This window comes from Carassius gibelio, chromosome B10, assembly GCF_023724105.1.
Source record: "Carassius gibelio isolate Cgi1373 ecotype wild population from Czech Republic chromosome B10, carGib1.2-hapl.c, whole genome shotgun sequence".
Classification (NCBI taxonomy): domain Eukaryota; kingdom Metazoa; phylum Chordata; class Actinopteri; order Cypriniformes; family Cyprinidae; genus Carassius; species Carassius gibelio.
Genome location: NC_068405.1, coordinates 15,373,492 through 15,397,794, shown reverse-complemented (window position 1 = coordinate 15,397,794; position 24,303 = coordinate 15,373,492). Strand labels below are relative to the sequence as shown.

Sequence of the window (24,303 nt, the reverse complement as noted above, 5' to 3'; positions counted from 1 at the left end):
TAATTGAAGATGTATTCGCTTAAAGAAATTCTTCCTTTTTTGTTCCACTGTCTTTTTTCCATGTGTAGAAACCAAAACACCTCTAGGCCTACCTCCATGTGGTCCACCCGAGGCTATAGCATTTAACCTGAGAGGAAATTGATCATTACGGTAGACTTGCCTGGTTGCGTCTCAAGGCTTTTGCCTAATGCTATTTCAGCGCCAGCTTAGGCATGTGGCATGACTGCCAACTCACATCTGCTTGTGCAGGTTTGATCACTGATTTGTTCCTACTCCGTCGGCTTTTGAAGGAAACGATAGCATGATTTGATTTAAGTCTTGGGAATTGATGGATTGAGTGATGTGTGTCAGTGCGAGAGAGTATGAGACAATGCGTGGCAGCTGGGATCTCCACGTGAGGCGAATTTAAACAGCACTGTTAATGTCAAATCCACAAAACAAAAGACTTGCGTTGTAGAAACTGATGGGAGAGGACTATATTTTAGATCTGTATGAGAGCTTGAGAGCAAAAGCATGAAGGGGGAATAAATGAAATATATATATTTTTTCCACTATTGACAGTTGGCTGCTCTTTTTCCCCATCCTATAAATTAAGGATTTGCATGCATTTACCCCAATGCTGTAAATCGACTTGCTGATGAGACTTGGCTCAGAAATGAATTACCTTGCTTTTGTTCTGTGGTTGTTGTTTCTATCCACTTTTAATGCTCCATTTAACAAGATAAGTAAACAATATAACTGCACTCAAATGAAACTTAAACACATTTTATAAACAGTTCTACTCCTCTCCAGAATCCCAGAGGGATGATTGTGCTGCTTGAAAGTCCTTGGAAATTTGGTTTGGATGTGATGTTGGCCATAAACAACCAAATGGTGAGTTTATTGTGTGAGATGTGAGAAATCCAGTGCATTTAGCTCCAGTGTAAATCACTCAGATTTGAGGTTTGACTGTGTTAACAGCTCTTTTAGCACTGTTCCCCTTGTTTACTTTTTTTTCCATTTTTGTTATTGGCAAGGTTATACACATGCACAGAAGAAAAAAAAATCTTTGGTGAAAAATAGCTGTTTTGGTTGCTTGTTGAATGCATTACAGGACTTGAAATGCTTGTGTTGCTGGTGCTCAAGAGGGGATGACGAGAAAACAATTGTGTGAATTAAATCTTTAGCTTGCAGCTTTCCCATAACGACAATCATCTGCACTTTCCGCTATAGCATCCCCCTCTAGATGCTAAGCTTGCAGTTCAATTTGTCCTAATTCCGGTCTTAATTGTAGCGAGCTTTGCAGCTAATTAAATGTTCAGAGGAGTGATAAATTGGGTAGGTCGAACACAACTACAGTAATTAGTCCAATGTACCGAATGCAGAAACTTCCCAGCATGCTCTACAGGATGAAAGGAAAGAGCAATGCTTATAGACCATAGATCCATTTGGTTTTTCTAAAGATAACGGGCCAGATTTACTAAGAGCTTGTGCCATCCCAAAGCTTCTTTTGCTGTTAAAATAGTAGTGTCAGGACAGAAACATTAGCGGTGAAAAGGCGTGGACAGTTATTTTTGCGCCTGACCTTATTGAATTGCATTTGTTGGAGTTTCACTTTCAGACTCACAATTTCTGGGGAGAGGGTATTAAAATGAATCATGCAATGTGATTTACTAAGATTTGCGCTCATCACACTGGTACTGGTATTAGTGTTATTATTTAATATCCCAAAACAGCATGTCTTAAAGCTCTTGCGTTGGTCAAAAAATAAAAAAAAATAAAAAGAACAAATCAAAAATATAAAGCAACACATTTTTCTGAAGGATCATGTGACACTGAAGACTGGAGTAATGATGCTGAAAATTAAGTTTTGCCATCACATTTTAATATATATTAAAATGTAAAATTATTTCATATTGTAATGATATATCACAATATTACTATTTCACTGTATTTTTGATCAATTTATTGCAGCATGGGTGAGCATAAGACTTTACCTCACCAAACTCAAACTTTTGAATGGTAGTGTAATATGTGTATGCACAGCTGTGTTTATGTGAAAAATAGTAAATTATATGTATGAAGACAGAAATTGCCAGCTGGCAAAATGAAGCTTAAGAATGACATATTTTATACTGATAAAAAGCCCAAAAATAAATGCTTATCTAGCACAGCTCTTCCTCTTTCCATTTTACAAACTGTCTGAAACATAACACAGCACAGCATTTTCTCTCTCTCTCTCTCTCTCTCTCTCACACACACACACACACACACACACACACACACACTTAAGTGACAGATGTTCCCTGATCTCAACCCATCTGATCTCTATACTTAACTGTGTGATGACCCCTAATCCTGGTGGCCTCTTATAAAACAAGCAGACAAGCTGTTAAACAGTGTCTCGGTTTGCTTGTGTGTGCAGGCCTGACTCACAGGATAATACTTATGTTGAACTTATATTGAAATGAAGTGTGCATCTCTCTATTCACAGTTGAAAGGGTGATTTGAATCATCCAGACAGTCATTGTCGGCTGCTTAGCAAAGACAACGGAGCAGATTAGCCGGTTTAGCTTTTCAAATAGACGGTGAAATATAAAGGAGGCTTTGCTCATTTTCTGGCTAAGTGCTGTTATCTAAAGATTTACAGTAATTCACATCACTTAGAGTGTAATTAAACATCTTGGACACAATCACAGACACTTGGAGAGATGTAGGGCTGCCGGTGAACGTGAACTGTCTGCCTGCCTCCCACTGACAGAGCCATTCTACTGTCCGGATAGGAAATCAATGACTGCCGTACGGCTCTTCAATCAAAGATGTAATTTATAATCAAATCAGAGGGTGGACATTGGGGGTATCATCCTTGCTGCCTGCTTCTGGGTTTCAGCAGTATTCATCTATCTTCATTTTTTGTCACCTTTAATTTACTTTAAACTTAGTTTTTTTAAACAGTCTTTTTAAATGCTCTTTTAATATCTGCCTCTCTTTTGCTTAATTCAATTCCTTAGAAATTCAGCTACTTTTTTTTTTTAAGAACAGCCCCTCCCTCTCAGCTGTTTGATGTAATTGATTTAAATGAGTTCAGATCTAACTCAACTATTTTTGGTAACCATTTAATGTTTCTTTTACCATGTTTTGCAAAGTGTCTCAATATGTATTTTGTGAATGTAAAATATTTTTTTTTATATGAACAACCCATATTACAATTTTGAAATCCAGACGTGCATTTTTGTTAACATGGAAAGATGATTGGAGCTGCAATTATATTTAGAGCCTTAGAATTATTATTATTTTTTTTTTTGTGCTGTGTGCATACTCTTTATATATCCAGCATAGAATTTCTAGCCTGTGTTTATATCACAGCCCCCTGTTATAGTTCCCCAAGGAAAAATAACTTATAACAACTTATGAAAGCCTGCGTTTGTCCACATGCCGGTGGCATAACCACCAGGGCTCTCTCTAGCTAATGATGTGTGTGTATGTGTGTGTGAGTAGGAGAGCTCACACAGATCAGAAGGTCATGGGTGAAAACAACAACAGCAGATCTGATCTTTTTTTCCTATACCTTTCAACAACCGCCTGAGGCCTTACCATCTGCACTCCATTTCTTATTCGAAAAAGGCAGTGGGAAGGAAACGTTCTGCCAAGGTTAAAAGAATGTTATTTAATAATCCCAGCAGGTGTACGGTTGGCTGCACATTTCATAACATTGATCAGTTTACTTTGAGATCTGATGAATACATTTACATTTTCAGAATGCTGCATGTTTCTCTTGAGGTTTTATGACTGGCACCTTTCATATTTCTTTTTCTGTGTAATATCACAGGCCACTCGTCGAATCAGTGTTGCATCTTGATTAATACAACACACACTTCAACAGATCTGTCACGCACCTGTCTCAGATACTGTATGCTGGAGGTTGTGAGATCTGTGTGTATCTATTCTTTCTCTTCCCGTGTTCAGTGACACTTTACAAATAAGGTTCCATTTGTTAAGAGTAGTTAACATAAACTATGAGTAATACTTTTAAAACATCAATTAATTTTAATTAATGTTAATTACGTTCCTATTAATGTTACCTGAGCCAACAATGGACTAACAATGAACAGTTGTATAACTAATGTTAACAAAGGTTATTAAATACTGTAACAAATGTGTTGCTCTTTGGTAGTTAATGTTAATGCAATAAATATAATTAACAAATGGAACCTTATTGTAGTGATGCCAATGTTTCTGAAAGTAATTTTTAGTGTTGAAATATTTTAGCAGTACATCACAATATGGTTCAATTTTCTGTTAATATGGTTCAACGTTTATTTAATGTATTAGGGTCTCATATTTGATGTAATGTATTTAATGTATTAGGGTCTTTATTTGATATATCAATGAACAACATATATATTATAGTATTTAATCATATTGAACTATTACGTGCTTTTGTCTTCTTTTTTTTTCGGTATTGATTTCAAATTATTTCAGTTAGTTGCCAAAGCAACATTTAAATTTTTAGTTTCATCTAACATTTATACAGTTTCATCTAAAATTTATTTTTATTTATTTAATATTTATTTCAGTTACCAAATATTATTTGAAGAAATGTAATTTTAGTTAACAATAACCAAACATCTTAATAAATGCTAATCAGTGTATATATTTGTATTAATTAGTGTTCATATTAACAATTTTAGGCAACGTTTATAATACTGTTAAAAATTGTTGTTCATTGTAATTCATGATACACAAATTAAACCTTACTGTAAAGTGCTACCAATATCTCAGAATCTCAACCAGCCTGCAAAGAAAATTTGATTAACCAATGCTGTAATTTGAGGTGGACTATCTGTTTGGTTGACCAATGGCATGACTTCAGGAAACTTGTTTGGAAACAATAAATTTTTTTCGGTTTATATTTGGTGATGTTAGAGGCACAGGTTTTTACAAACTAGAACATATAGAATATATATGCCCTATATGTATAATTCATGCTTTAATAAGCTGTTTAGGATGTACAACATAATATTTGAGTGTACATCTCTCTCATTCTCATTGTGGGTGGTATGGTAGGAGTTTCTGTTGTCTGTTGCTGTGGTGATGGGTGATGTAGCTTTGTCCTCTGAGGGCAGTGGAGGTCATGCCCCCAGGTGCCCCCTGCTGACATCAGGCAGATGTTCACCTGGAACACATTAGCCATGGAGCCTGTCACTACCTGCTGATACATTTATCAACCTCCTGCCCAGATTTAATTATCTCCCATAGACAGAGACAGAACAGGGCACCAGGGCGCGTGTATGTGTGTGTGGAAAGAGAAGCCGCTTGTCTGTATTGTGTGTGGTGAGTTGTTGAGAGAGAATCAGATCTGTCTGAAGTAAAAAGGAAATCCGTTTTTGGCCTTGTTTACTTTCTTAATACACCTTCTGGTTCTGTTGTGAATGATGCATAAAAAAAAAATAGTTCTGAAAATGCTGAAAATGTACCCTCAGGCCATTCAAGATATAGATGAGTTTATTTCTTCATTGGAACAGATTTGGAGAAATTTAACATTACAGCACTTGCTCACCAAAGGATCTTTTGGAGTGAATGGTTCCCGTCAGAAATAGAGTCCAAACAGCTGATAAAAATAACACAATAATCCACACGAATCCAGTGCATTTATTAATGTCTTGTGAAGTGATTTTAGAAAAAAAATCCATCATTAAGAGTTAAGAGTCCAGAATCCATTAAAACACTCCCTTCAGTAAAAAGCCCACCCCCTGTTGTCTTCTCGCATCAAAATCCACAAACATATTTGTTTAGAATAGTTTTGATCTGTGCACAATTTGCTCATGGTTTAGACCAGATATTTATGGAGGACACATATTTTAGCCCGAAGCAAAGATTTGAATTAAAAATGTCTTGATGGATTTGTTTTGTCCAATTATGCAGCTTGTTTTGACTTCACGTAAGGAATAATTGACGACGGACTGGTGAATTATTAGAAAAATAATGCACACTCGAGGCGAGGTTTCATCTCGAGTGTACATTATTTTTCTAATAATTCAATGGCCTGAGTCAATTATTCCACTTATACTACGGTTACCACACCTCAAGTCATTGATCAGGTGATGCATTTAAAGGGATTCATCCGGTTTTTGTTCTTAAATTGCAATTGTGAGTAGGATAATTTCTTCCACATCTCAATCAACGCCTCTTTTGCTAGGTCCAAAATGTCATTTTAAAGCTGGTAATGGAGGCTTGAGCCATTGATAGCATTCTAATGCAGTTATTAATGAAGTTATTAAGAGAGTGAGAGAGACAGAGACACAGAGAAAGAAAAATAAAGAGAGAGAGCTTGTGTGAATTAGCTACCTCTGTGTGTCCCTCAACAGTCTTCTGCAGCAGCATCTCTAAACAGCGCTGTTATTACCTCGCTATAGTTAGAAATGTCATGTGTAGCCTTTAAGTTTCTACACTATATAGGCTAAGTGATAAAATCATCAAGGCAGCGCTGACAACACCTTTTTGCGCAAACTGCGTGACCGTTATTGCCGTTAACTATGCAAAGTGATATAGAACTGTTATGCGGTCTAGAGCTTTTTACATCGGCCTGTCATAACTGAACAGCTTTGTTCTTGAAGTATAAAATGAAGTTCCGTTCTATATTTTATTTTGTCCCATTTCACTCAAAAGCAACTTCAAGCAAGTTCTATTCGTAATGTGGTCAGTTTACTCGAGGACACAGTATTTATTTATTTTATTACTTTTTACAAGGTATTTCTTATGTAATATAATACATTTTGTAGTAATTAAAACAGTTATTCTTATTTCTATAGTTGTCTAATTCGTTTAGGTATTCAGATTCACTCTGTGTCTTTTAATTATGTACAATTTGGCATCTCTACAGTAATCGTTGAAGCCTGACAGCTTTGGGCTCCATGATCCACAACCGTCTCACGTCAGAGACGTGTGCAGAATATGTGCTTTATTCAGTTCCACCGTCTAAATAAGCAACAGCAGTGTTGTCAGTCACATGATGGATCTTCCCCAGCAACAAAGTCATCCATCAACTGAATTTATTATAAAAGGCAAGCGGCACTAGCAGCACTATATACAAACATAAAGAAATCAAACTCTCATTAGCGGCAAGTCAGTATTCTATTTATATGATGATCCCCAACTTGCAGTTCTTACTCTAATGTTGTAGCATACAGAAATGTGATAGTGTGAAAATATTAATTACATAAAAGTATGTAAAAGGCCTGGAATAGTCATATTTCTTCTAGTCTTTTAACTGCTATGTAGCAGAATAGTCTAATATGTAACCAAAATGTGTTTAAGAATGCAATCATCAGAATTCTCAAGGCGAGTATTGCAAATGATTATAACATTGCTGCAGTTTCTCATTCATTCAGTCAGCATGATGCTTAATTTAGGTTCCTCACAGCATGCACTTTTGGAAATCAAACGTGGTCGTTATATGATTAGCCTCATCTAAACATGCCTGTTTCTCTACTCGTGTAATTTAATTTAGCCAGACAGTCGCTGGAAGGTTCGATATTGTGAATAATGTTTTGAGAGAAGATTTTGAGCTTGCTTCAATTTGTTTATTGCGTTTAGAGGGGGAGGGGAGATAAAGGGGATATGCGAAAACTTTAATTACAAATCCAGAGTCCAACTGTTTTTAATTTGTTGTTAAAAGGTCATGAAGCATTAAAATAATAAACTGATGCAATGTATGCATTTGTATTTTAACGGTTTGCTTCCAAAGCAGAAACAGCTGCAATGTAAAGAATTATATATTTATATGACTTTGTTTGAAGCTATTTTTAAACTAATAATTAATTACTTGTTTACTGAACTGTTGTGTAAAATCAGCATCACACGTTGCACAGTTGCAATCGCGCAGAAATTCAGGAAAGCAGCAATCTTGCTAGTGTGATATTGCTTAACTATATTATATGAAAAAATATATATATGACAACAGCCCATATGGGGGACTTTTTTGCCTTCATACCTTGGATTTTTAGAGGCATATAACTTCATATAATTTTTAGGGGCATATAATGATGCATGGGCATGCATCATGTTTGTCAGCAACCACATGTAATGTCACACATATTGTCCTATATCAGCAACTCCTTTTGTTTGAACATATAGTGCTTGTCTGCCTTAGGCCTCACAGAGAGGGGTTTTGCTGTTTGTGTGTGTGGAATCAGATATGAGTGTGCACAGTCTGTTCCTGAAGACCTCCTGCTGGCTTGCCATCTATCCTGTCATTACAGAGCTCCTCTTCAATCAGAGGAGATGAAGTGTTTCCTCGGTGCTGAATGCGAATTTTTCTTTCCCCAAACGACTACAATGCATTTCCCGCCCTTCGGCCCATTTCATTGGTTAGTGGTTAGGATTGGTTGTAGCATTGTGTAGATAATCAGCATTGTTGTTGACATAACCAATGAAATGCTTAGAATTAGTAACAGGGAGGAGTTACTGTAGCACTGAAGTTGTTTGGGGGAGAAAAAAATAATAATGTGTGCTGCACACAGACACACACTTCCCAGTGTCACAGTCACAGGTTCTAGAAGCTTGAGCAGAACTATGCATTTTTTTTTTTCCAAATCATGAGAGTTCCAGATCTCCAGTCGAGTTGAGACTTGCTGTCTGGTTGAGAAGGCTACAATTTTTGCCTAAGCACAATCAATCAGATTTAACTCGTCTCTGGAGCAGGAATAGACTGAGCCACATCCAAAAGTCATTTGGAGCTCATTTGTGTTTGCATACATGGAAGTGTGTTTGCATGTGTGTTTTGTCACTCTGGGTTGCAGAAGAAGATTACAGGGTGTAATTCGGCATTCTGTAGTGGCTGTTGTAGAAATCCACTCAAAGCTGTGCTACCTCAAGCGGTCAGTGTGATTAAGCTAATACGATTAGCCATAGCTATTTTATCCCAGAGATTAGCGAATTGGACAGTTGAGTGAGAGGAAACATACTTCATCCCATGCTGGTTCAAGAGATTATCAACTCCAATCTGGCTCTTCAAACTGTCTGAGGCCTCTCGAAAAGAAATAAGCCTTTTATTTTGAGGAGAATGTGTTACTGATTGGTTGACAAATATTATTAAGCACAGCTATTATTTGATCTATGGAAATCAGGGGAACATTTGTGGCTTTAATTAGTATTTATTTATTTCGTTTTGTTTTATTGTGTGTGTGTGTGTGTGTGCAAAGAACTGCCTTAGTTTATATTGTGTCTAGGACTGTCTATTAATTGTGATTATGATTAACATTATGAAATTAATTATATATACATATACAATTTAATAAGTAAATTGGGCAAATTAATATGATTCATTTCATATTAACTAACAAATGCAAACCCGTGACAAGAAGTATGGAGGTCACATGATACCAGCATATTTAGCAAACTGACACAGTAGGACCATGTTTACCATACAATAGTTTACTTGCCTCAACAAACTGGTTCATTAGCACCCATATGCTCCGTATTTATTGAGATCGTTGAGGTCCTGTACATATAAGCTCTGCAAGAATGGCAGAGTGTTCTAGCATAATAGGCCTGCCAAACCTCTCCTGGCCCCAACTGGATTTGGTGTTGCCAAGGCTAATGAAATGGAATGTAATTGAGTGGAATATAATCAGATGGAATAAATGGAATGGAATGAAATGGATCAGAATGGAATGGCAATGCCGGGATGGAACAGGACTGCGCAGCTCACTGCACCCAGATTCTTGGTCTGTTTGCTGCGCCTGAGCGCAGGTTAATTTGCACAGCGGCTCGGTCTCGAGCAGTGGTTTTGATTGGCTGTGATTTTGCTCCCATGATAACAGGTGGTGTGTGCCAGGGGCACAGATGTGGACCTAATGTCATCATTTGGCTAACAGCTAAAGTGGAGTCTTTGACAAGATTAGTGCACCTTTTAGGATAGATATACTTAGTCAAAGAGCTTTATAGTCAAGACCTGCAGGGTGGATTTTGGCTTTAGATTTTATACTAGTTGCTTTTACAGTCAATCATATAACCAGTTCAATCCAGTTGGAGCATCAACTATTGCAGTAATCTCAAAGCGATGAACTTCTAAACGCCCTAGAGGAAATCTCCCTACAGATGAAATGCTGAAAAATGAACAAATCAGTCCTTTAATGGAGTCTTGTAGAAATGAAGTATGAGGCTCAGCAGTTCGCTTTTAGGAGGTACATTATTCAAGCTGTAAATTGAAATGGCGAGTGGGGCTCGTAGACCAGCTCACCGATGGATCACTCTTGAGGCCACTCATTTGTCATTTCACCTATAAACCCTACAGCTCTCTGTATAATTTTCATTCACTGTTGACTATTCTGCCATTTAAAATTAAACTTTCTAGAATAAGATGCTTTGAATTGCGTTAACTGATTTTTAAAACACTTACAAAACATCTCTTAAAGGAATAGTTCACCCAAATCTTAATGAAAATGTATTAAATCTTTCCATTTTCTATATTTATTTTGTTTATTTTTCTCTTACTTTGTTCTGTTTTTTATTTTATTTTATTTTATTCTTAGTCGTTTTATGTTTGTATTTTTTCTTTTTTCTTTAGTGTTTTTAATTTGGTTTTGTTTTGTTTTGTTCTGTTTTTTAAAATTGTTTACAGTATGTTATTGCCAAGGTTTAATCTTTTTCTGCTTTTGCCAAAAATACTGACGCTACCAATTAAGCAACTAAAAATTAATTAGTTCTTTGTTCCGTAAGTTGCATTGTATTACATGGTCCCACATGCTTGACTCATCTTGACTTTTCCTTTTGTTCTTCTTTTGCAAACTCATTAGTTTGGTTGCTTGATCTCAACCTTTTTGTCATTTCCTCTTTTGCTCCGTCATAGCCTCAGGCAAGCCATTTCTGTGAGGATTTGTTTTGTGATGGGTGGCATTTGCCAGAGAAAAAGGGGAAATGACTAAGGCTGATGAAAGAGGGTAATATGAGAGACACTGTACTTGTGTGACAAGACATACATAACTCAAGTTCATCACTAAGGGCTTGCTCTCAATATCAGACAGTGTTTTAAGACTTAAGGTGACTGGAGAAGAATGCACTCAATTGCTCAAAACAGTAGACTAGACTAAGTATTGCCAGCATTGCATCTGTCAAGGGACATTCATAAGGGTGACTTGAAACTGAGAAAACTTAAACTTTTACACATTAAATGAAGACACTGGATGTGATCCAACTTCATGTTCATGTTAGCACATACAACAATATAATGCTAAATAAATATGCAAGGTACACCGTGTCAAGATTGTCATTCTCTGTGTTTAATTAATGCATTCCTAAGCATTCATCTTAATTGTGATGTTGCAAGTCAAATGCAAAAGTATCTATCCTCTAGAAAATTTACCTTTATGCATTTAGCAGACACTTCAGTCAGTATGTGAATGTGTGACAGTAAGGCAACATCATGCCATGAAAATGGTTGTCAGTGTGAATATGGCTTCAGTGTGAGTGGCTTTAACATTTCTTGGTACTTTGTGTGAGCCACATTCTGAGAGGTCTTTAGGAAGCAAAAAGCATTTGAGATTATGTTTTCAATTTACTTGGAAATCGACCTGTGTCACCCGTGCTTGTATATATGAATAGAATATTTATCTCATGCATTTTCAAGGATGGATGTCTCTGTTTACTGGGGTTGATGTCAGCTGGATTTATCCGCTATCATATCAAACACGTACTAGAGCACTTATTTTTCCTCCTCCTCTTTATCTCCCTCACTGACATCCCACGTCAGGTCACGACTCGTGCTGCTCTCTCACACCGTGTTCCTTTATCCATCCCCTCTCTCCTTTTTAATCTTCTCCCCCTCTCCAAAGATTGTGTGATCTGCCACTCTGTGGGTCTGAAATTAGATTAACCTCTGATCAGATGGAGCGTCTCTCTGTAGATCAGAGCCAGTGTGCAGCCTAATGCCAGGGTTCACTCTCAGCTGCATCACTGATGCTAATTACACTTTAAAGGACACTTCACAAAGGTCTATTAAGACAGAAAGGTCACTGAAGAGGCAGATAATTGGAGGTTTGCTTCCATTAAAATAGAAATTGAGGATGCATGTCTTGTGTTTTATCATCTATCTATCCATCCATCCATCCATCCATCCATCCATCCTATAGATACACACTATACATATTTCTGCTTTTCTTTAATAAAGTCTAAATATAATTTTCTTGTGTTTTTAGCAATCTATTTTTGATTAGATCTAAATGATCATTAATATTAAAATATTAATAATTTAAGCACTTTAAATCATCACGATGCTCCTGATTAAACTATATTAATAAAATATATCATATTTATCAATATATAATGATTTAAACAACGTTGTTCTAAAATTGCCAGAAACTATTTTAATAACATTTTTAGTCAAGATCAGAAGTGATACTCAGAGATGGAATAATCTTAAAGACTCTCTCCAAGGCAAAATCTCCACGGTCAAAATGAATTTGTTACCTTGGATAATTTTCTTTTTTCTATGCTGCAGCTTTCCCCTCCTCCAGGTTACTTTAAGGAGATCAGTTCCATAATTTCCCAATATATCTGGAATGGTAAGCGACCCAGAATGAAACTTGTCACATTGCAGCGTCCTATACTTTCAGGAGGACTGGCTGTGACAAATTTGTAATTATATTATTGGTCAATCCAACTTAAAGCTCTTCATACTTGGGTCGATCCTCAATCTAAAGTTTCATGGAAAGTAACTGAAGCTGACAAGGTTAAACCGCATAGGCTCCAAGATATTCTATTTGCTGGCACAGGAAATAAAAATAATTATAAATTTGACCTTGACCTTTCAAATTTTGTAACAACACACCCTTAAATTTTTTATGTGGAAATCAAGCCTTTTTTGTTCAGCCCTCTTGGTCTACAGTGGGCATAAACACTTGCGGTGACTTATATGATAGCCAAGGACTCTGCTTATTATGAGAACTAAGAACTAAGTTTTGTTTCCCAGCATCATCATATTTGGTCTTTTTTCAGTTTTGTCTTTTTTGTCTCATCCTATGTGGGATTTGATCACACCACCCTCTGGTCAGCCATCTGTTTCTCTAATATATAGTAAACTAATTGATCATACTGCAAAGCCTCTCTCTATTAAAATATCTGGAATAGTGAACTAACAGATTTGGACTTATCAGTCGACTGGGAGAGGATGTGGTCTAATCTAATCTTAACTTCTCAAATTTTGGCTCATCATCTTATCCATTTCAAAGTCATCCATAGAGCATACATGACTCCTTACAAGAGGTATAAAATGAAACTGCAATCAACCTACAGTATAACAGCCATATCTGTAACATTGTATCATCAAGTATCTTTCTCCACATGTTTTGGGAATGACCAATTGTTGTCAACCTATGGACTCGTGTGAATTTTGTTTTGTCCTTTTTACCTCAAATTGATTACACGTCTAATCCGGGTTTATGTTTTCTCAGTAACGATTCTAATTCCTATACAAATTCTCTAAAGAAGAGAATGCTGGTTTCTGGTTATGCAGCTGCAGAAAAGACAATAATACAAAACTGGTTTACTTCGCACAATTGTGCAAAAACATATATATATATATATATATATATATATATATATATATATATATATATATATAAGCGTGAGATAAGCATGTGTGTTTTGAAATCCGAGACGTCTTGAATCAGTTTGAGTGTCCCTGCTGCACAGATTGAAGTAAAAGGCTTTAGAACAGAGGAAATCAAAGTGATTTGTTAATATGCTTTGGGTTCTCTTTCACCACTACTGCAAAATAGATATGTCACTATAATACTATAATAAAGATATGTCAATTCAAATGGCACTGGACTCGCAAGCATAATTCTTTTGTTTTCAGGCTGTGTTTTGTCTGTATATGCCTGTACAGCTTAAAAACCTCATATTTTTAATGTGTGCCTAGGGCCCAAGAACAAGCACAGATTGACAGTTTATTCACCAAACAGCACTATTTTCTCGGAGGAGAGCCTGTCGTAGCCTGGCACTTCACAAAGCACTTACAACACACAAAAGATGTCTAATTGCACCGTCTAATAATAAAGATATAATTATATAAAAAGCCAGGAAGACATGTTCAGCAGTGCAAAGAAAGCAAACAAGAATTCCTCAGCCAAAGATTAACTGCAAAAATGCATTTCATTTTTATAGTCTGCTTGTAAACTGGTCCAGTAAAGGAATAGAACGAGCCCATATTAAAAAATACAGCAATTGAGTTGCACTCACACATGCAGATGGAGTCTATTTACTAGGTGTTTTCAATCATGGTTCATCTTTGAACACATTTGGACATTGAGAGATCAGTTTGCACTTATCATCCTCTTCCCTTCACCCTCTTCTCAGGCTGTTTTCGGAGGATCAGTGGAACAGCCATTTTTCTGCAGTATCACTTCTCCGTGTGGTCAAATCTCCTTAGAGCGTGGCCTTGTTAGATCCAACATGACATGCCAAATCAGCGTGAGTGGCAGATAGCGGTGCCACGGGCCACCAGACACTTCACTCACTCCCACTCACTCACTCACGGCGAGAAGACAAGCTTTACTTCTTTTGTATTTTGGAGAAGGAGATTGGTGGGTCGTGTGCTTATCTCCAACTAGACTCAAATCTTGACTGCGTGTCAGTAAGACACAAAGATGTTAATATAGCAATATGATTTACAGCTGCCGTCTAACATTAATCCGAACAAGATGTGATAATAGAAATAGGTTTGTTGAGCTAAAAGTGATGCCTTATAGAACAAAGGCGCAGTGACGCCCTCTGGAATTCTTCGGGGATCACAGGTTTCGTCATGAAGACATCTACCGGCTCTGTAAATGACACTCTTCTTTCATTTGTCATGTTTAATCACTTTGAGAGATGTCAGCGCACTCAATGTCATTGCAATGCTCCTTTTAATGGAAGGGTAAGAGCCTCATCTGGCGTCATTGTGAAGTCCTCTGTCTCCATTTTATTAAAAAGACTTGTCGCCTACAGCGTTCAGCCGCACTCAATAATTCGCTTTGATTACCTGAAGGAAATAATACACTATTGCTTATTTTAATGACTTTAAGATCCCTCGTGTGCATCTTGCTGATGGGAGCTCTTTTAATCATCGAGCTTCGATAACAGCGGCTGAGCTTGTATTTCTTCCCCGGGCTTACTGGAATACTAATGCGCCTCGCTGGTGTAACGGTGAGACGAGGTCATCGCTGAAACACCCTGTCACTTCCTGACAGCGCATGAGGAAGAGGAAGTCGTTTGAGAGGCTTCTCACACACCGTTTAAGACATTTAATTAACTGCTGAAGAAAGTCACTTTTTTTTGGTGGTTTGCGGTTAACTCGAGGGCAGTATGCATCTGCGACCTCAACACAATTGTGGTTTGTAGGTTTTGCTTTGAACTCTATGGGTTTAATAAATTTTACTTTTGCAGCAGAGCTGACTTAACCACTAATATATGCACACTTCCACCAGAGAAAATTGCTTTGAGAATTCTTTTTCTGTTCATTATGTGGAATTTGATTGGAACTGGCCAACCGTTAATTTATTTTCTATTTTATGTAGATAAAAAATATGGCACTTCTGATACTAATTTTATTTTTAGTAATTTTAAGGTTTAGTTAATTTACTTAATAAATATGCTACTGTTTAAAATATATATATATATGAATTAATGTGTTTGTGTGTATGTATCTATATGTATATATATCTGTAATATATATATATATATATATATATATATATATATATATATATAAAGTTGTGTTCAAAATTATTCAACCCCTTAGAGACTGCAGTACTTTACAAATACAAGCTTTTCTGAAGATCCAGGATATAATAAAACTTGTATCTATAACAGTTCACTGGCATATTAAAAGTGATATTGTCAATATATAATGTAATATATTTGAGTTATAAGATTTTTTAATAATACTGCTATGTCATAATTATTCAACCCCATCCAACATTGCTGTTTTTAAATCACTTATTTGCATGTTGGGGAATAAAACAGTCTCAAAACACAATTAAGCCTTTAGAAACTCTATTAAAAACAGAATTAGCTTGAGTTGTTACACAAAAAGTTAGCCCATGCATGTGTTGAAGTTGAGTAGCAAAAATGTCAACAGAGATCTCACAAAAGCTAAATAGAAGAAATATTGTATTACTTTAGAAAGGCTAAGGCTATACGATGATTTCCAAGACATTGAAAGTTCCTAGAGACACAGCTTTGAGCCTTATTTCTTAGTTTAAAGTGTGTTTTACCAGAAAACCTTTGAGGTTGTGGAAGAAAAAGCACAATATCATAAAATGTTTAATCAGAGCAACTGAGAAAAAACCTGCAATGTACAGCCAAAGACTTGCAAGATGACCTGATGAAAGGAAGAAAACCATTTCAATGCAGCGTGTAAGAAGAACACTAGACAAGTATGGCCTTCATGTTGAGACAGCTTGATAAATACCACCCTTGATCAAAAAGAACAAAAAACCAACTTGATCTTGATAAAATTCATTTGTGTAGACCTGTGGAGCTCTGGAGGAATGTTTTATGGAGTGATGTGACCAATCTGGAACTTTTTGGACTCATGGATCAGCGGTATGTCTGCTGCAAAACAGGCAAAGCTCATAAGCAGAAGAACACCATCTCCATCATCAAACTTGGAGGTGGATCAGTCCTGTTATGGGGTTTCTTAACTGTAGTAGGAAGTAGAAATCATGACTGTATGAAGGACATCATGGATTCTTCAAAGTGTCAGGCCATTTTGACACGAATTGTGATGCCTTTGGTGCAAAAACTGAAGCTGATGATCAGTGGACTTTCCTGCAGGCCAGTCATCCCAAAGTACACATCCAAATCTACTTCTGCTTGGTTCAGGGATCAGTCATAGAATGTTCTTAAGTGGCCTGTTCAGTCTCAAGGCTTAATTCTCATTTCAAATATCTGGTTGAATTTGAAGAAAGCAGTGGCAATGTGAAAACCAAAGATTATCAGTGATCTGGAAGCTTTTTCAGGTGTGGAATGGGCCAAAACTGTAGTAGAGAGGTGACAGAAGCTTCTAAACACATACAGACAGCGTTTATTGGTGATTTTAAAGAATAAAAGATTCTGCACAAAGTGGGTTGAATAATTTTGAACATGAATGTTTAGAGCCAATTAGAATTTTATCATGATTCATCAATGTTCCATTCTCAGAATCACTCAAAAGTGTGTTAACAAACTTTCTCTAATACTTTACTGATGCCTTTGTTAAATTGATTTCATAAAATGTTATCCTCCACAGCAAATTGTCTTGCAAGTCAAGGGGGTTGAATAATTTTGAACACGACTATATATATATATATATATATATATATATATATATATATATATATATATATATATATATATATATATATATATATATATGTGTGTGTGTGTGTGTGTGTGTGTGTGTGTGTGTGTGTGTACATTTATATTTAAAGATATTTATGGTTTCTATTTCAAATAAATGCTGTTATTTGTAACTTTCTTTTTAATAAATAATCCTGAATAACAAAGAATGTTTATAGCAAAAATAGTAAGTGTTTTGAACGCTAAATACATTTTTCTCAAGCAGCAAATCAGCATATTATAATGATTTCTGAAGTATCATGAGACACTGAAGATTAATGATGCTGAACCTTCAGCTTTGCTATAACATTTTATACAGTGAATATACAAATGGAAAGCTATACTAAGTTCTATTTTGGGCATTATTCATATTGTGTAATGTTTCTAAAAATACTCGTGTTGCATGGTGACTTAAGTAAATGTTTAACACATGATTATGGCAATTCAGATTGCAATTCTGTGTCCTGTTCATCACCTCAATTCAACCTCAATAACTGAATTAGAGTTTAAAACACATTCTCACTTCAGTTCTGAATGGCGCACAACCCTGACATACACAGGTACAGTTGCCCATCTCCAGACTCCCGCTCTGTCTCTCTGTCATGCCTCCAGCCGTTGTGTCTGCAGTTTTCTCTTTGTGCCGGTGTCAGTCTTCATGATACACAGAGCTCCCGCTGTCATGGCTCTCGGCAGCTCCTGTTGGCGTGCTGTGGGGTCTGCTGGAATAATGGATAGAGAGGTTTCTAATGTCACAGCAGACTGACAGCTCACCAGAGGAGAGGAGAGGGATGCCTTTGCGGCTCTGTGTGCGTCTAGGGGAGGCCTGCCATGCCCCTGAGAGAAGTCGAGCTCTGTGTCTTTCAGGCAGCTGAGAAGAGCCTGTACTGATATTAGTCTCTAGACACTGAAAAGCTGCACTTATGTGAAAATGTCAACCTGTTTCTTTCACTTTTATGAGTGAGTTTGCTGATATGGCATTAACTCTTAGTTTGCTTAAATGGAAAGACTGTTAGTTAAGAATAGAGTGATATCTGATTCCAGTTCAGTTCAGGTAGTTAACCAATTTGGTCATGCTTTACTTGAAGCCTGCATGTACTGTATATTTCAGTAATACACGTTGAATAACAATTATAATATAATGAATTGCAATATTATAAATAACTAAACATGAATCAGTAAATATTATATCTATTTACTGATTTATGTTCAACTGTTCATAACATTGCAAGATATCATTTTGTAATTGTGGTTATAATTATTCATGGGAGCATAACTGCTTATAAGGAAACCTTTTTATCCATAAAATGATGATGATCCTTAAATTGAATTACTGCTATATACATGTTATGAGAAATTGTAACCTGGAATGCAATGTTAGTCGCTTTGGATAAAAGTGTCTGCTAAAGGCATAAATAAATTAAATTAAATGGGAATGGGAATTTTCTCATAATTTACAAGTAGTTGAAAACATTAGAGATATTGTAAGTAATCAGCTGGAGAAAATATATAACTCTAGCCTAGTGGTTTTTGGATATTTTACTGCAAATATCTCACAAATTGTACCTTTAAGTTAATATTCTAATTTTCTGAGATACTGAATTGTGGGATTTTCCTTAGTTGTCAGTTATAATCATCAAAATTAAAAGAAAGAAACATTTGAAATATATCAGTCTGTGTGTAATGAATGAATACAAGTTTCACTTTTTGAATGGAATTAGTGAAATAAATCAACTTTTTGATGATATTCTAATTATATGACCAGCACCTGTATATATTAGTGCTTTCAAATGATTAATCACAATTAATCGTATCCAAAATATGTTTTTGTTTACACAATATATGTGTGTGTACTGTTTATATTTATCTATCTCCTTGGATGTCAGTAGAATAGTTTAGATTTAAATTTAACACATTCTTTTATATTTGATTTCTCAACATGTCAACTTTTACAGCTTTTGAAGTGATGGTTCATCCTGAAATGAAATTCTCACCTTCATGTTTTTCATTCATTCATTCATTCCATACAATGAAAGTCAGTGTTAACCAAAACTGAGTGTTTTGTGTTCTAAAATATTGTTTATTCCAAAAAAAAAATAAAAAAAAAATAGTTTTCATTTTTGGATGAATTATCCCTTTCTCCAAAAAGATCTGACATTGTTGGTTTAAATCTGCTTTTTGTTTTCTTTTTGTAAACATCAGTTACAGTGTATTATAAGATAATGTTTAAGCATTATATATGCAAGCTTCATGTAAAAATCTACTTTCCTCATAGCATATCTCTCTATAAGAGCATTTTGTGTATATTGTATGGCACATTTCTGTGGTCACTGTGAAGGTCAGGCATAGATGATTTGATGTGGTGAGAAAATAAAGGGAAAGAAACTGAGAACTATTGCAAGCAAAAAGCTGTTGTAGCATGTCTAGTGGCGCGTTACAAACCCAGACAATGATTATAACAACTATTTCTTAAAAAGGGTGTAAAAATCAATTTTTGCGACAAGCAGAAAGCTTTCCTGACCCACATTCAGAAACGCCACCCCCCTGTCCCAGCCTTTAATCCAGTCCGACCAGAGGCTCCGAATAAATCTGCATTCAATTAAAGGATTACTGCCTGTTTAAACAGCATTTTCTCTCTGCCTCTTTCTTTCTTTATCTTTCAAGTGGGTGTTCATGAATGGCAGATTTGTACGAGTGGCACTTTGTCCACTGGAAGGGGGAAAAGCACAAGCAGAAACAATCACTAATATTGATGACATATGTCACAGTTGAGCGGTTGAAATTGGACTTGTTTCAAATAATAGCTCACTTGAACATGAAAATTCTGTCTTTATTTTCTGCAGAGCTGATTTCTTTCTTCCATCGAACAAAGGGAACATTTTTGATGAATGTATTGAACATTTTTTCCCCGTGTTATTAAGGTGAACTGCAGATTTTATGCTTCTAAGAGAATATTAAGTATGTCACTCCATGTAGGAACAAATTGTTCTTTTGAGTCAGATCTTTTTTACTGAATTGGTTGATTGGTTCAAAAAGCCATTCTGAATCATTTAGTTAATCAGAATGAACCAGTTCTAGAATTCTGTATACTGACTTGACCTGATCAACAGCTCTCTTAAGAAGACTTGGAATATAACCACTTTTTTGCAACTTGTGTAATGCTATTATGGTAATTTCACATCTTTTGGAAGCTCCGGTCTCTTTTCACTGGAGTTGCATAGAAAAGGGACATAAGGATGTTGTCCGAAACATCTATTTTTGGAAGAAAGAAAGGTTTAGAATGAATTAAAGAGAGAGTAAAAGTTGACATGATGATGTCTGAATCGTAATTTTTGGCTTGACCAATTTTGGTACCAAAGATCTTTTGGGTGAACAACTGAAAAATACAGAAGGTCTTATGTATAGCATTTGTTTGTATTCTATTTATAATATATTCATGCATTACAGGGCCTCTGCAATAAAAATGTCTTAAAATGTCTTAATTTCCCCTTAAAGTCTTTAAGTCATGGAAAAAAAAAACCCCGCTATTTATTTTGACAGATTTGTTCTTTTTTCAATTATAAACTTGTAATGACGTATTATGTTCCATTCCATTTACATTGTCTTAAATGGGTGTTTAAAAGTTTTACATTTACTTTTATAAAGCCTGCTGAAACCCAGTGCTATTTAATTCATTCATTCATTCATCCACTGTTATTTTTTCACACATTCTTCACATCTGATGTCAGCAATGTCATAGATTACACTACAACAACAAGGCTGAAATGCACAAGTAGACTTAACTGGAAAAGTGTATGCGAGCGTGAAGATTGGCGTTTGTAAACAGTAGGTGGTGACAGGGTCCATATGCTTTGTGCAGTCAGCCCTCTTACTGAAAAGTTTATTTAAACCTCTGAACATGTGCTTGTTCTCGTTAATGACAGGCAATAAATCAAAAGAGACAGGCCTTGAGCTGAAATAACGAATGAATAAATCCTCTCACCATTGATTCAGAAGAAAATGTGTGTGGATTTTATAGATTTACTGTGCTGAGAGGCATTTGACTGAATTTATAGTGCAGGTATGGCAGATTAAATGTACGTTGTGTTGTGTTGCATCATGCGTGTGTGTGTTCATATATATCCTTTTTTTTGCCTCTTGTTTCCTGCTCTGCAGGGATGTTCTATTGGAAAAATAAATTGGATGTGACACAGTTTGAACACCTCTCTGGGACGTGAACATGCTAACCAGTGGCTTTATTAATTAGCTGATAATGAACCGCTCATGCTCTGTTCAACTCAGAGGTGAAGCTGTAGATCCTGTTCTCATCGGTCTGTTAATTACAGATGCCTGTGGTGCGGACGACCCCAACTCTTACTCTCCGTCTCTCTTATTTTCTCTGTTTGCCTGTCTGTATATTCAGCATTAATGCTGTCAACGGGGACCATAACAAAAGAGAGAGTCAGCGTTTATTCATATCCATCCATCCATCCATCCATCCACTTAGTCACTGATCATAGAAAGTGTCTGATTATCTAAGGTCAATGATTGGTCAGACCACTATTGTCACTCCCACTGATAAGATGTTTATCTGATTTGGGGTCAGGCCTAAATCCAATGTCAATTTCTGTGGATGAGATACAGAGATTTAAGATTAAAATGATATGTAGATTGTACTATATTGATTTTGTGTGTGTGTGTGTGTGGGTCCAGCACTTTACAGATGAGAGAATCTGTAGAATTGTCTATGAAGGGAATATACAGCACAATGGGATTGATACTCAATGAACATAGTGGCTGAAATCATAATGACATCATAATCTGCGAATAATCCTTACTGGCTTGGTGCTTAATCTGGCCAAAACTAAAATGTATGCACGTCTGTGTGTGCTGTAGAGTTTGTAATGCATGTGCTTATGTTATGTCATGTGTGAGCGGGGAAGATGGGCGGATGGAGAGAGAAAAGCAGAGGCAGATTTACTGCATGGTACATTTTCCACAATCGTAAAAGGCTTGGAAGCTCACTTGAGGATGACACTGCAGAGAACACCGTTTATCAGTGTAGGCAGTTTGTCAGTGCTGTCCTCAAAGTACTCTTTAATACCTCTGCTCAAAGCACTGCCTCTCTTTCTCTCTGCTGCTACTTTTTCTTCCATCTGTCTGATTAGGAAAGCTGCTTTTTAGGTGTCTGCATATAATCATTTTCACTATAGCTCACAGATCAGAGCGTAAAAAGTCACTAAAAGCCAGAACACGATGGGGAAATGGGATAGAGGAAAAGCTTTCACTGGATTTTGCACCTTAAAGGGCTCATATCATATTTTCCTTGATCTTTTGAGATAAGACTAAATTGTGCTATAGAACTGTACTGTATATATATCAGAACTCAGAATTTCCTCCACATGCAAAAAGGCTGTTTATTGAAACACCGCTGCAAAAAATGTTCCATACCTCTGCAATTTTCAGATGCATACATTTACACAACTTATTGGAAATCATCGTTTTTCCATGGAAAGCCATACAGGTTTGGAACAACACAAGGGTGATTTTTAAGACACTTTTTCTGGCCAGTAGTACAATAATGGAATGTAGCAAGGCATTCCTTTAATCCATTCATACATGCTCACATATTTTGTCCCGACCATCTGGACCAACAGCAGGCCTGGATGCCCTCTGTCAGACTCCCTCGGGAATGGGAAATGGTGAAGAGCCAGAGCGTCAAATTAATTATCCCAGCGAGTTTGTTTCCCACAGACAAGAGGGAAATGTTCTGGACATATCACGCACTCCCAAATGTGTGGTTTTGACTTCCGTTGCTCTTTTTTTACACTGTTTAAAGTTCCTGTTCTGTCAGGAACATCAATGTGATGCTGTGAGCTCCCAGACAAAGATAAAGCGGGGCGGGGAGAGAATGAGATGGAGGCAAGAGTCTCAGTGGATATCAGATATTTCATCAGAGTTTGGGGCGAAACAAGGGAATGACAAGAAGTGTTTCATGTGCTAATGTCCCCTGCAGGCCCCTCCACATCTCACATTAAACATGTCATTGAAGCCGTTAGTATGCAGCATGTCTAATTGGATGCAATGCCTGTTTTTCTTTCTTTGTTTGCAGGATGCTGGGTTGGGAAATGCATTCTGGGCCTGCTTAGAAGAAAATGACAGAATGCCCTGACTTCAACCTGTGAGAGACACGATAAAATGGCAAGATGGATTTCTGTTTCTTTTATTCTATTGGTTATCTCTCTCTCTTTTTTTCGATTGTTCTTACAAGCACACATTTTTACTGAGAGCTTTACGCAGTACAAACAGGAATCACGCAGACACTCAGTTTAGTGTGAACACTACACGTATACTGGATGTGTGTGTGACTCTCATGTCCAGCCTTTTGAGAGGACTCTCGACCATTTCATCTTGTGCTTTATGCTCTGGCTCTTTGAGGGCAGCTTGCTTTAAAGTCCCTGTAGAGAAGGTGCTCATGAACACTGGTGTGTGTGTGTGTGTTGCTCTAAAGCACACTGAGGTTCTCTATTCTCTCCAGGAGTTTATCTAAGTGAGTTAAAATAAAAAGCTCTGACCTGTAAGCTGAAATCCTGTTTTTGAACATCTAAGATTTCACTCTCACCGGTACAAAATCTAAAGTTGATTTTCAGTATGTGTGTGTGTGTTTATTTTGAATTTGCATTATTTTGTATTTCAGGGTTTTTACTATTTTTTATTTTATTATTTGTTTATTATTCTTCCACACAATAGAAGTAAGTGGAAAGCCACTACCATGACCCCAAAAATGTATTGGTATGTGATGGGTAAATGGGTAAGTATTTTGCTAAGCTTCAAGGCTGTAAATGAAGCCAAGGGGGTTTATACACTTGTCTATGCCTGGTTTGATACAATGAGAGGTTTTTATCCAAACGTTATTAATTACACTCAAGGGAGTACTTATCGTCATCAAATTACAAAGCTGTAAGATCAATAGGCTCATTTCCCACA

General features: G+C 36.5%; 1 long non-coding RNA gene across 2 annotated transcripts in view; it reads left to right on the top strand.

Moving 5' to 3' along the window:
- LOC127966699 (uncharacterized) overlaps nt 1-23,680 on the top strand; it is a 73,080-nt gene extending 49,400 nt beyond the window's left edge. Inside the window, exons 5-6 of one of the 2 annotated variants that reach the window (XR_008155672.1) lie at nt 793-873; nt 23,429-23,680. This is a non-coding gene — a long non-coding RNA (uncharacterized LOC127966699). The remainder of the gene's footprint in view (nt 1-792; nt 874-23,428) is intronic. The other variant, XR_008155673.1, reaches the window with a different exon arrangement.
- The last annotated feature ends 623 nt before the right edge of the window (nt 23,681-24,303 follow it).